Below are 14,465 nucleotides of genomic sequence, written 5' to 3' on the forward strand. Positions count from 1 at the left end.
TGATTTAGCTTTCATGACTAGTGCCAATTAAAGTCCTGCTATGAGTGCTTCATACTCCGCTTCATTATTCTTTGCGGTAAATTTAAACTGCAATGCACAATGAGTGAGAAGTCCTTCAGGATTTACGAGGATGAGACCTGCACCAGAGCCATGCTCATTAGAGGATACATCTACGTAAAGCTTCCAATAAGGTCCAAAACTTTCCTTAACTATAGTCTCAGGCACGTGGTTCTGGTCTTCATGGACCATGGGGTCGTCTTCTTTGATGCCACTGCATTCAACAATGAAATTAGCTAGTGCTTGGCCTTTGATTGTTGTGTGAGGCTGATAGGAGATTTCAAACTGACCAAGCTCTACTTCCCATTTGAGTAGACGTCCTAACGCTACTGGCTTCATTAGAACTTGCCTGAATGGTTGGCTAGTCAATACTTTGATTGGATAGGCTTGAATGTATGGCCTTAGTTTTTTGGAGGCCAATACTAAATAGTAAGCCAACTTCTCAATGGGCGGATACCTAGACTCGGCCCCAATGAGACGCTTGCTGAAGTAGTACACCAGATGTTGTGTCCCTTCATCCTCACGCACCAGAGCAGCATTGGCTAAATGCTCAGTGATAGCCATGTAGATCAATAATTCTTCACTATCTACTGGTTTTGATAAGATCTGTGGTTTGAATAAATGATGTTTTAGAGCTTCGAAGGCTTGCTCGCAATCATTGGTCCATTCAAACCTTTTGTTACTTCCTCTTAGAAGATTGAAGAAGGGAAGTCACTTGTCAATAGACTTGGAGATAAATCAGCTTAGTGCAGCGATTTGTCTAGTAAGGCTTTGCACGTCTTTTACTCACAATAGTGACTTCATGTCTTGCAATGTCTTGATTTTTTTTGGATTTGCATCAATTTCTCTTGAATTAACTATGAATCCAAGAACCTTTCCTGATTGGACGCTGAAAGCACACTTTAGGGGGTTAAGCTTCATCTTGTAAGTTTGTAGGATGTTGAAGCATTCTTCCAAATCATTAATGGGTTTTGAGATTTCTTTGATTTAACCAACATGTCATTGACATAGACTTTCATATTATTCCTGATTAACTCATGGAACATATGGTTGACTAGTCTTTGATATGTAGCACCAACATTCTTCAGTCTAAAGTGCATCACCTTATATCAATATAGTTCAATATTTGTGTTAGAACTTATTTTACTAGGATCTTAATTTACTAATAATGTATGTTGATTATAAATATTATAATATAATATCCTAAATATAAAAACTGTAAAATGATAATTAAACATGTAAAAGTTCAGAAAACCTTATATTGATTTCAACAAAAACAATATGACTCATTCTGCTCAGTACTCTAACCCTTATTCCTTTTTGTCGCAAAATAGTAACCAGTATTGAACCTGGATGCTCCTTTGAATTGCCAAAACACCTTCTGCATAGTCTCCCACACTAATTTAAGTATTGCCTTGAATTGTGAGAGAAATATCTCAATCATTAAGCACACAAATTTGAGAGAGAGAGAGAGAGAGAGAGAGAGAGAGAGAGAGAGAGAGAGAGAGAGAGAGAGAGAGAGAGAGAGAGAGAGAGAGAGAGAGAGAGAGAGAGAGAGAGAGAGAGAGAGTTGAAATTTTCTAAAGGAAAGAAAAAGCTTTTCTCTAATTCAATTTTTCTAGGTTTTAATAGATGAAAGAGAGAGTTAGTGAATCAAAGCCTTTATGTTCCTTTAATAGTCTCTCTAGGTTTAGGGTTTTAGAGCAGAATGAGTAGTGGCCCTAAAAATCTACCCTTGGCCGAAGTGAACTATTGTGGCCCACGAGTTTCATTTTTGCCACTTTCTTTCGTTAAATGAAACTTCTTTATCTTTTTTTGAAAATAAAAATTTTCTATTCTAATTATTTAAATGCTAATTTTATCTATTTAATAATTATAATTAATTATTAAACAAAATTACTATTTAAATATATTTATTAGTTAGATCCACAAAGTATCTTAATTAACAAATAAACCTTTACAACTCTTTTCTTCTCAAATATGCCCTTGCTTAGTGAAATTCTTAAATAAGACATAGTCTTCTTTAGAATTATAATTGATTAATAAATCAATTAATTGAGTCTACAAATAAATATTATTTCAAATAATGTGGGGACCATGGGTCTATGTAACCAAGCTCCCAATAAGTAGTTCCCGAAATTTATAGGCGGTTTACATTGAGTAGGACAATTTACCGTTTTACCTTTCGATTATATAATTACTGAAATAAGATCTCTTCCATTTATATCGTTTTAGCCAAGCTCTAAGGAAATTATCGTTTCACTTCTAAATAGATATAGAAGCTATAGATTCTATATTTATGATTAACGCTCACACTCAATTACACTATTGAATTAACAAGATGTAAGTATGGGCTATTCCTATGGGTAAGCTGGTAACAAACAAGTCAAAGAACCTGTGTAGTACAATTAAATTAGAACCTAACCATCTCAAGATTAAGATCAATTAACCTAAGATCAACTAAGTGACGCCAACTTAGAAAAGATATAACAATAAGTATATAATATCTTTTCACTGTCAATATTGGTCAAGTTTGATGTATAATCGATACTTCCAATACAAGTTTACTTTGCTAATGCCTTGGAAAGAATATTCCACTTATACAAGTGTAAGTAAACTACATCACTGATTATCAAGTCAGTGTAAATCCAATGCATTGATAAATCGTGGGACTAAATAGTTTAAAGCATATAATCATGATTATTTTTTACTGTGTTGACAATACTATAATCATGAGTAGCAATATGTTTGAAACTTAACATAATTTATATATTAAACATATAATCATGAAAGTAACATGTGAACTAAGCATCATAAAATAATTTTTGATATTTTATTAATCAATAAATAAGATTATATTAAAATGAGTTTTATTTACGGCATAAAATTCTAACAAACTCACACTTCCACTAATATAAAACTAAAAGTGCATTTCAATTAGTCTTATCTTCTTGATGTCCATAGTATGTAGTATTATCTTTGTAATAAGATCTAAAAGGTTGTATTTAGTATCAGCCTTCTCCACCATTACATCCTCCTTAGTCACAAAATCATTGATTTGAGATATTCCTATCTATATGTTTACTCCTCTTAGGGTACTGGATTCTTTACTGTTTGGAAACTATATTAGTATTATTGTGAAGTAACATTAGTAGCTAGTCCATGACAAGAATAACGCCAAATGATGTATAGAACTTTCCCTAGGCTGAATAATTGTGTTACCCACAGAAGCTACTAAAATAATCAAAGAAATCCATGAGGGCTTTTGTGGAGATCACATAGGTTGGCAAAGTTTATCGAAAAAGATTATCCAACAAGGATACTATTGGCCAATAATCAACAAAGACATGCATGAATTTGTCAAGAGATGCGACAAGTGTCAGAAGTTTTCACATATACCTCATGTACCACCAACATAACTAAGAATGATGACCTCGCTATACCCATTTGCAATATTGGGAATCGACCAGATTTGGGCATTACCCACATGGCAAGGAGGAGCAAAGTACGCTGTAGTAGCAGTTGACCTCTTTACAAAATGGACAAAGGTCGAACCTCTAGTTTCCATAACTTGTAAAAAAGTTCTTGATTTTGTTGTCAAGAACATTATTTACAGATTTGGAATACCAATCAAAATAGTATTTGATAATGAGACTCAATTTGACAGCGAGCTATTTACTGAATTATGTGAAAGGAATAAAATTATCAAAAGCTTCTCGTCAGTATCAAGACCACAAGCAAATGGACTAGTAGAAGCTGTTAACAAAACTTTAAAAGATACTATTAAGAAGAAGTCGGATGCGAAAGGAAGATGGGTAGATGAACTACCACAAGTACTTTGGGCTCACAAAATAACAGAGAAAACAGTGACGGGACACACTCCATTCTCGTTAGCATTTGGCTCGGAGGCAATGCTATCAGTAGAAGTTAATATTGCGACCCATAGACCTGAATTTTATAATCAAGTAGAAAACCAAGAGCTTCTGAACCTGTCCTTGGATTTACTTGAAGAAAGACATAATGAGTCGCAAATAACTAATGTAGCGTATCAACATCGAATCACGAAATACTTTAACAAAAGAGTTAAGAAAAGACTCTTTAATATTGGAGATTTGGTGTTAAGACGAGTATTTTCAAACACACGAGATCCATCTACTAGAGTGTTTAACCCAAACTGGGAAGGTCCCTATGTTATTTAAGCAGTAGTGGGAATCGATGTTTATAAATTAGCTCGGCTTAACGACTCGCTAATAAAGAACCATTGGAATAGTGAACATTTACGACCTTATACCAGTAAAGTTAAAATGTAAATCCTATATTTATCTCTGTAATATGTAAATTTTATTATTAATACAGTTAAAGTTTGTTCAAGTAATTACAAATATTATATTCTTTAAAATTACTTGAGGGGCATATATATATGTGTATAATAACTGGAATTTATATAGAAATACATATTATAATGCAACCCACCCATTTTAAATTTTTTCCACAAAGGAAAGGATAATTGATTAAAATTGTCTACAGACAATATAAAGTCAAGAAATTGAAAAACCTTTCCTCTAGAAAGGAAAAAGTCAAAAGTAGCAGTTGTAAATGAGATCAACTCATAAAACAACATAAAGCTACATGCGAAGTTGAATACTTAACGACGACTCACATTATTCTGGCATGTATTATAAACGAGGTACAAGAATGCCTTGAAAAATAATACTTAAGCCAAAATATGAATAGAAGACCTAACTTCATATGAGCAATCAAAAAATATACAAAATAGTTCTTGAAGTGAATTATTCAAAATATTTTTAAATTTGCTCTAAAAAATATAATATATAATGATGTTATATACGGTAGATTAAAACTTCTCAGTACAGTGTTTAGTAGATTATAAACTACTCGTGTCTAACAAGGCAGACTAAAACTACTCGTATAAAATAAAGCAAATGAAAACTGCTTGCGAATCGAAAGTACACATAGATTATAACTGCTTGCGCACATACATAGTAGACTAATAACTACTTAAACACATTAAAGGAAAAAATAGAAATAACAGAAAAATTTCTTAGAGTATCAATAAGTTGAATCAAATATAAATGTTTAAAATTGTGAAATAAAATGTAATGAACAGATATATTCAATTCAAATATAAGATACGAGGCATTAAAAGTAAAGATAAATGCATAAAAAGCAAAGTTGGCCATCCAACAATGGAAAATTCTTTACAAGAAATAATGCCACTAGGGGCAACCATTGTTGTAATGACCGCTTTAGTAATTTGGATTAGTAAAGGCAATTAGCACTAATTTATATTATTTTATTATTATTTATGAATTTATTTAATTGTGGACCCCAATATTTAGAAATAAATATTAGAGTTATAATTTTTCAATTTTGGAGATTTTATTAAACTCTAGGGGCCCGTTTGGTACGCAGGATTGGACTAGACTGGACAAGATTGGATTATGCTGAAAGTAATCCTGTGTTTGGTTTAAGAATGGACTGGACTATTTTATTTATTTGCTTTTAGATAAAAAAATTTAAATTAAATAAAAATATATAATAATAAATTAAAATTAAAATATATAATTATAAATAAATAATTCGTCGCAAAAAAAAAATAATATATCATATATAATTAAGAATATATCATAAATATATAATAAAATATTTTGTCGTATTTTTTATTTAATAAATAATAAAAATAGTAAAATAAAAATACTCGAATAATATAAAATTGCTTATTTTAAACACTAATTTAATCACTAATTTAATATAAATATTAATTTTTTAAAATATTTATATAAATTTTTTAGTAATTTAAAAATAATATATAATTTTATTGTCATATTTTTTTTCTTAGAATCAATTTAAGTACTATTATTTAATTAATAATATTCTAAATTTTAAAAACTCATGTATAATAATTCAAAATTATACATTTTCACTAATTTTAATGAATAAGTTTTTGATAAAAAAATGTATAAATAAATGTGTGATAATTATTTCTTTTAAATTCTTATTAAATTTAAAATATATTAATAAAATTTAAATTAAAAAAACGATAAAAAAAATCTCACATGCATGGGATTATTTATCCCACCCTGCTGGATGGGATAAATAATCCCAGACAGATTAGGTTAACTGGATTAGTTATCCAGACTTCTAACATGCCCAAACACTGGATTGGACAAATTAGCCTGTCTAATCCAATCCAGTCCTGCGTACCAAACGGGCCCTAGGGGTATTATTTAGCTTATATGTGAGTTATTTAATTTTTGTAATTTTTGCTCGGCAACAACGGAAAATGCGATGGATGGCTAGTTTGATCACATGGGTAAGTTTAGAACCTTATTTCTTAGTGGAAAATATTTTAGAAGAAATAATTATCGGGTTTGAGCGGGGTTATGGAATTTGACCATTTTACCCCTAGCTTTTGAAATACCTAAGTTGTTAACTTAAAGGGCAAAATGGTAATTGTTTGGGGATTGGGTGGCTGCCTAAGAGTATGGCATGTGGCCACTTGTTTTCAGCCAAGGGAAATTGATTTTCCCTAATGTGATTTATCTCATTTTGTAAAAAACTCAAGAAAGAAGAAAATACCGAAAAATTCAAGAGAAACTCTCTTTCCTTCACCTCTCTCTCTTCGAACCAGCTAGGAACTATGGGATTTCTCGCTGAAATTTGTGATTTCTACCAAGATTTCAAGGAGAATCAAACTAAGGTAAACCCTAGAATCCTTGAGTATGTGAATTTTCAAGTTTTAAGTTAGTTTGAATTAATGAATTTGTGATATAGTGGCTGTTAGGTTTAGGTAGGTTTAGGGTTCGAATTTTGGGGTTCTTTTGAGTTGATTTTAACTCCTAGTGGCTGGTTTTAGTGTGTGTTGTTGGTTTTATGCAAGTTTAAGCTTTGAGTGCAAAGCTTTGTTCATTAATGGCAACTTGAGTTGTAATGGTTTGTTCTGTGAAATACTGGTTGGAATTTATTGTTTATGCCCTAATTAGGTACTCTGTAAGGTTTCATTGCATTTGGTAGAGAGTTGAGCATTGAATGAAAGGTTTTGGGAAACCTGGTGCAAACCGGCTAGCCGGTTTGCAGGGCCACAAAAACCGGCTAGCCGGTTTTGGCAGGGTTCTCCGGGCCTTTCATTTTCTCAATTTTTGCCTTTTCGATGCCTCGGATGGGTGTTTCCCCATTTCCAGAGTTAGAATAACCCATTAAGAGCATAGCAGAACCTAGGGTTTTGGTTTTGGGTTTCTCGGGATTAGGGTTTCAATCATGTAACTTACCCGGTTTAAAAATGTGATTAGGGCATCCATCTAGCACGAGATTTCCGTTTAGGTCGGCCAGCACACTTGAATTCGGAAATCAGGTAAGAACTGTGTATAATGTGTGATATGGATATTCGAATGTATGTATGTGTTAATATATATACATGCTTATTTGTTGTGATTCATACACTACCAACACTTGTACGGTTGCGGTACAGAGTGCATTGGTAAGGTGTATGATGTTTGGAAGTACATCATGGTGTTACCAGCACTTGTACGGGAAGGTACAAGGTGTCTGTGGTACAACACTTGACGGTACTCAAGGTGCGGTCCATACCTTACCTACACTAGTACGATGGTATACTGAGTGCATGTGGTACATGGTCGTATCCTAGTTAGAGCGTTCATACTCATCTGTTAAGCTCTGTAAATAGGTGTATGGGCGCCTATTTACAGGTCGAAAATTATATGATATGTTATATGCATTTCTTACTGAGTCTGTCGACTCACAGTTCTGCTTTCATGTGTAGGTAAAGGAAAGGCGAAGGCTGAACAGGAGTGAACCTGAGCTCGGGTGGGATTGTACATGTCAAAGCAGCGCGACCTGGAGTGTTCGGTCTCAGGACATCTGGGGATTGTATTTTGATAGTCGCTGTGCGACCTGTAATAAATGTATATTTTGAAAAGTTAATTTTACAAAGTTTGAAAATGGGATCCCGACACTTGTAAATATTTTATTATATTACAAAGTTTAATATTTAATGCAAACGTTTTAATTTGACACGTTTTTCTAGAAAATTCTTTGATTAGCAAAGATTGCACTATAATTGAAAAAGCACTGTAGCGTGCCTTAGCATTAGGGCGTTACAATTGTCTTGGCCAAAGGGCCATTTTCCTAAATAAAAAAAAAAGAAGAAGAAAACATAAAAAGACCAAGCCTACATAGTAGGGGATTTAGTTGGCTCTTCTTGGTCTTCTTCAACCTCGTTTGCATCTCCAACTTCCTCCATTTTGGTCTTCTCATAGAATGCAAGCAGCTCCTCAGCTTCTTTCCCCAGAAAACTGAAATCCATCTTGGGATTGGCTAATCAAGCTTGATAGATAGACTTCCTGACAATTCTGTTGACCCTATTTTTGGTGTCAACTTTGGCCTCCTCAAGCTTTCTATCAGCCTCATCCTGGATAGGCTTGTTGGCATCCTCAAGCTCCTTTATTTTCTTCTGGTTAGCCCTCTTTTGCTTCTCGACTTCCTCCTTTACCCGAGAGAATTCAAACTCCGAATCATTCCACTTTTTGGCCATGACATCACGATGTTCTCTGGTCTGATAAAGTTCTATCTCGAGCATCTCCACTCGCTGAAGCCCCCTGTATTGAGGAGCAAAGGACAAAAGAAAAGCCTCGGAGGAATGATAACAGGCGATAAGAAAGGAGTATAAAGACGATTGGGGAAAAAGGAAAAAGAGTAGGGAAAAGACTAACCTGTTGCATGAGATCATAACTTATGTACACCAAACTTTCAAAATTGCCCTTGTTGAGTAATTCCCAGTCGCTAGACTCAAAGGTTTGGTAATGCCGCCAGTTATTGTAGCATGTAGCAAGCAGAGTTGCGAGCCTTTTGTGCCAGCTTCAATGGGCAAGAGGTAATAGGGCTCGAGGAAGACCATCTCTGGGCGAGAACCAGAGAATTTCACCTGATGAATAGACCCAAGGGGCTGTTCACTGGCGCTCGCCACAGTAGGAGCAGCCTTTTCAGGAGATTTTGCTGGCTCGATAGTGAGTTGGTTTGAAGATTTCTTCTTATTTGTAGTTGTTTTTGTTCTTTTGGGTTCTTTGGTAGAACCCGAGGCTTCATTCGCTTGGGCAACACATTTTTTTGGATGTTTTATCGACGAGAGGGGGGCTATTGAGCATGTCTTCCAAGTCGAGATCCATATCTGTAAGGCAAAAGTGATACATCAAATACTTACCCAGAAACAGATAATAGAAAATGGGGAATAAACTCCCACTTAAAGGAAGTTACCATAATTATCAGAAGATGACGAGGAAGAACTATAATAATTACTAAACTCCCTAGACCCTGTGATCATGTACATACCATAAGAGTTTATTGGAGATAAATCCCAATTTGAATCTGGATAGCTCACTCTATCCAAGTTGCTACCATACTGCTTACCAGTCCCGTAATATGAGCTAGTGCAGCTAGCTGGACATGGAATTGAGGGTACCAACTATCAAACCTATGGGTTATGCGATCTATAGAAAGTTTTTCCCATGTATAAAAATTATATTGGCTATCCCTAAAGGTGACTAACGAGGTACGTGCAGTCCTAAGTACGGTGGGTGACCATCCACATTGATTACCTCGAGATTCTTCTTCTTTAGCTTCCTGAGGGGTTACTTTCCAGAGATAATGGACGCGAGCAACATAATCCTGGCTTTCCACATCGGCTGGGACTAGGACCTTCTCCCACGAAGAGTACTTTAGAACCTAGTAGTCACAAGTGAACTCGTCCAAGCTAAGGAGGTTGACAAACCTCAGATTGGCCTCGTTCAAAAGGAAATCTGCTGATCGCAATCTGAATGGAAGACCCAGCAGGATTTTATGGCGCTCGACCATCTCAAAGATGGGGTTTGGTCTTTTGATAACCACTGTCAACATAATAAGTGTAATAAGTAAGCGACCTCAAAGTCATAATATAAAAAGAACTCAAAACCAAGTTTTTGAGACAGAAATTACTTATGTATAATGCAAAATGCAGTTGTGTTGATAAGAGAAAGACCAGTAGTCTAGAAGAAGTCATCCTTGAACTCTGTCTTGTTTGGCAACCTCACAATGATCCTACGATCATTTGTGTGGGTACTGAGATAATAAAAGCCCCTTGAACACCGCTTCCTCGCGGGAACAACTTTGACAGAATAAAAATAAACTATCTCAAGAGGAGTGGGGCACTCCCAGCCTAAAATATGGTACAAAACCTTTAAACCTGCTATAATCTTGTAAGAACTTGGAATTAACTGAAAAAGGGTCAATTCCAAGATAATTACAAAATTCTTTGTAGTACTCTCTCAAGGGGAGAACTGCTTCAGCCTTAATGTGCTCGAGGCTCCAAGCGCCTATCCTAGACAAGCCACTAGTACTGGTGCCACTGCACTCCTCGTGGATTACTCTTTCTAGTGGGAAGCAGCTGAATTCCCCAGGAGCAATAGATCTAATGCGACATCCACACCTTTGCTTGATGTCGCAAGACTTTAATACGCCACCAACATATTCTCCAATGGCCCTCACCTTTGATTTAATAAGCTCAACTTCGAAAGTGACATTAGGATGTTGGGGGGCCTTTGATTTATGAGGCTTGGTGGACATAATTTCAAAATCAAGGTCACCTGATGAAAAAGCAACAGTGACTCAGGGTAAAAACAAGGGTCTCGCTAAAGGAATAAAAAATAAAGTTTGAGGATCAGGCCAAGCTGTGTCTTGAAAATAACAACGTTTACCCTCAGTTATCTCTTGTAAAAATTGCCTATAGCGACTAGCAATTTCATCTTGATTGGTTTTTATTAGATTATCCCTAATTTTGGCATTATTAATCTCAAGTTTGGATTTAGGTCTTTGGATTTTGGGTTTGAATGGAAGGGCTAATTCTTTAGGACATTCGATTTCTAGGAAATCTAGAGTTGAAAACTCAAAACCAGATTGGAACATATTGATAAAGAATAAAATAATAATCCCAATTCCTGGACGGAGTTAATTCAACTTAAACCAGAAACTTGGGAATTTAATAAATCTAAGTTCACTCCTCAAAGCCCTAGAAATTACCCAAAAGCAAAATCCAAAAATACTTAAACCAAACACAATAAAAAAAGATGCAATCAGAAGCAAAAATAAAAGTATCAACTTAGGAAAAAGGGAATAATAGAGAGTAAGAAATAAACCACTTACTCTGTTTCTAAAGATTTCTAGGCAACGAATAACTTCGCGATTGGAATCGTGATGAATGCGATGATGGGCTCTAAGAATTTCTAAGATTAAAGATGAAATCTGAGGAAATACGGAGAAAATAGGTCAAGGACAAAGAGGGCATGCAAGGTAATGAAAAATGATGATGGTTTTTCAGAGGGGTTCGAAGATTTAAAAGGCAAAAATGGCAAATAAGTGTTTTCTCTTGAGTTTTATACTTTAAGACTGATTACTGTAAGATTAAAAGAAGAAAGATCTAACGGATAAGAACTAGAGAGAATTGGAAAAGAAGGGAATTTAATCCTAATGATGTGCCTCAAAATCATGAACCGTCAAAACTCAAAGCATGTAATTTTTCAAACTGGGATTAAGACGTAAATACCCATGTAATCATTTAAAAAGCTCTTTTTATTAAAAAAGAACTTTTTAAGGGGCAATTGTTATACCCAAAATTTAGCTACACTTTAGAGAGTGACACATATCTTGCAGTGGAATATAAATCACTTGATATAATGAAATTATATCATTAAATACAAAGAAAAAGAATAACTCGTTGATAAAGGATTAATGGAACTTATTCATAACTCCCTGACTACATAATCTTAAGCGAGATAAAAAGGCTATTAGAACTTATATTGATGAGACACACACTCGCCTCGAGGTACAGGACCTCAAGAAGATAATTCATTTATTCAAAGGAGTGAATACAGTTATGCAAAGTGACCTTGGGTTACGAATAATGAGACAGACACCCCGCTATTCTAAGGAAACTCAATGAGATGAATCATCTGCTAACACTTAGCATTTTTCCACATTATAATAGACAAAGATAACAACTCAGAGATAAGCGAGATACGATTGTCCAAATCAGCATTAATCATCTATAAGGATAAGAATGACAGGCAGTTAAGCGATTATCTAGTATTATCCAACATACGATTTAAATGAAATGTGGGAATTGATCACATTTCATTTATGGTTATATTTTGAATTGAATGTAAATAATTGCCAACCTGTATTCCTATAAATAGGGGCAGATTCCACAGATAAGGGGACGAAGAATTGGAGGGAGAAAAAAAAGATATTATCAATTGTATCTTGTATTCAAAAAATATCTTAAATAAGATAGACTCGTGGAGTATGCAAATTTAACTGCAAAACTATGTAAAAATATCTGGTGTTATATATACATTTATTATTTCTTATTATTTATGTGACATATTTATTACGTAAAGGCTTACTATTTTTGGTTAATGAAAATCTGCGTTAAAACCTCTCACTATTGATGCTTAAGGAACTCTTTTCTTGACATTTATCTATTCTGGAATAGTTAAAATTGTTCCTTAGATAAGTAAACTCTATGTCTAGAAATCAAGTGATTTCCTTTAGAGTTAGTCATTAGATAGTGCTCTAGTATATTACTAAAGTAAGTTTCTTGCACAAGGGTACGTAAATTACCAGGTATACCACAAGCCATTGGTTTTGATGATCTCATCAAACCCATAATACTAGGAACGGGAAGTTTGCTTAAGTCCATTGAATAGAGCTATTTTAATTAGCAGAGTTTCCCTTCTTGTCCTTGTATTTGAAACTTTTGGTTAATCCATGTGAGTGGTTAAACCATAGTTCTCTTGGCTTCGAGTCTTCCTTATTAGGACCCATTGCTTGTTTAAACTAATAATGGATTGTCATCACTAGTGTCTTCCAAGTCATAACAGGATGTGTTCCTTGAAACCCTCCCACTACGATGAGGTACTGTGACTTTCTATTCAGGAACATCAGTGGTGTTATCCTCTTCAGTTGTGTCAATACAACATAGGGAGTGAGACCATCTTATATAGTATAAGATGATGGAACACTTTGGGTTTGAATCAAATAGTATTTCCTTTACTTTGCTACTTTGTTTTTAGATTTAGTCATGTTCTTAAAAAATAATTATTTGTTGACACAAAAACTTTCTTATCTTAATGACCATAGGATGATCCACCCCTAATCACTTCAGAATAGCTATCAAACATGCAAACCTTAGTTAGCAATTCTAGCATTTCTTAAATTCATGATCAAGTAATCTCTGAATCTAGTAATTGTGTATGCTAAGTATACGATCATTGCATCGTTATGAGGTGCAAGAAGAGCATTGCCTTCTGTTGGCGCTTCTGGCCTCACATACCGTTGGAGGGCAACATACTTTTGTTGAATCAAGAATTCTATCTCGTCCTGTAACTGATAACACTCATTAGTGTCATCACCGTAATTGTTGTGGTAGCAACATAACTTGTTCATTAATCTATAGATCTAGGGGCAAGCTTGAATTATTTAACCTTCTCTACTTATGTCAACAACAAATGCTTGAGTTATTTTACATTTGTTGTTCATTAATCGATAGATATATGTTTTTCCATTTATTTTTTTACTTAAAAAAGTCTCTTAATTAACAAATAAATCTCAAAACCTCTTTTCTTCACAATTAAGTCCTTGCTTAGTGAAAATTCATAAATAAGACATAATCTAATTTAAGAATTATAATTGATTAATTAAAACTAATTAACTGAGTCTGCAAGCAGTATTATGTCAACTAGTGATTGGGGACCATGGGCCTATATAATCAAGCTTCCAATAAGTAGAGCTAGAATTTACCAAGTAAATCCTCTAACTTATTATTTCCTTCTTGCGCCACTATAGATTCAGAATTACACTTTTAATTATATAAAATGCTCTATATGTACCAAGATATAGGTACACTATGAATTATCCATCGTTCTAATCTAAATAGTCAATGATCCTTTATAGATGATCTACATTGAATAGGGACAAATTTACCGTGCTACTCTTTAATGTATTTTATCCTTAAAACACTTAGCTACCTATAAATGATATTTCAGTAAACTAATATAAAAACTGAAATGAGATCTCAATCATTTATCTCTATTAAGCCAAGCTCGAAGGAAATCATTGTTTCACTTCTAAATACTTATAGAAGCTATAGATTCTATATCTATGATTAGAGCTCCCACTCAATTATACTATCATGTTCCCAAGATGTAAATATTCCCCCGAACCATTGGTTAGCTTTCACGAACAACTCTAAGAACACAAATAGTATAATTGAGATCTAACCTAACCATCTCAGGATTAAGATCCATTGACCTAAGATCAACCAGTGATATTGACTTAGAAAG

This window comes from Cannabis sativa, chromosome X, assembly GCF_029168945.1.
Source record: "Cannabis sativa cultivar Pink pepper isolate KNU-18-1 chromosome X, ASM2916894v1, whole genome shotgun sequence".
NCBI classification, from domain to species: Eukaryota; Viridiplantae; Streptophyta; class Magnoliopsida; order Rosales; family Cannabaceae; genus Cannabis; species Cannabis sativa.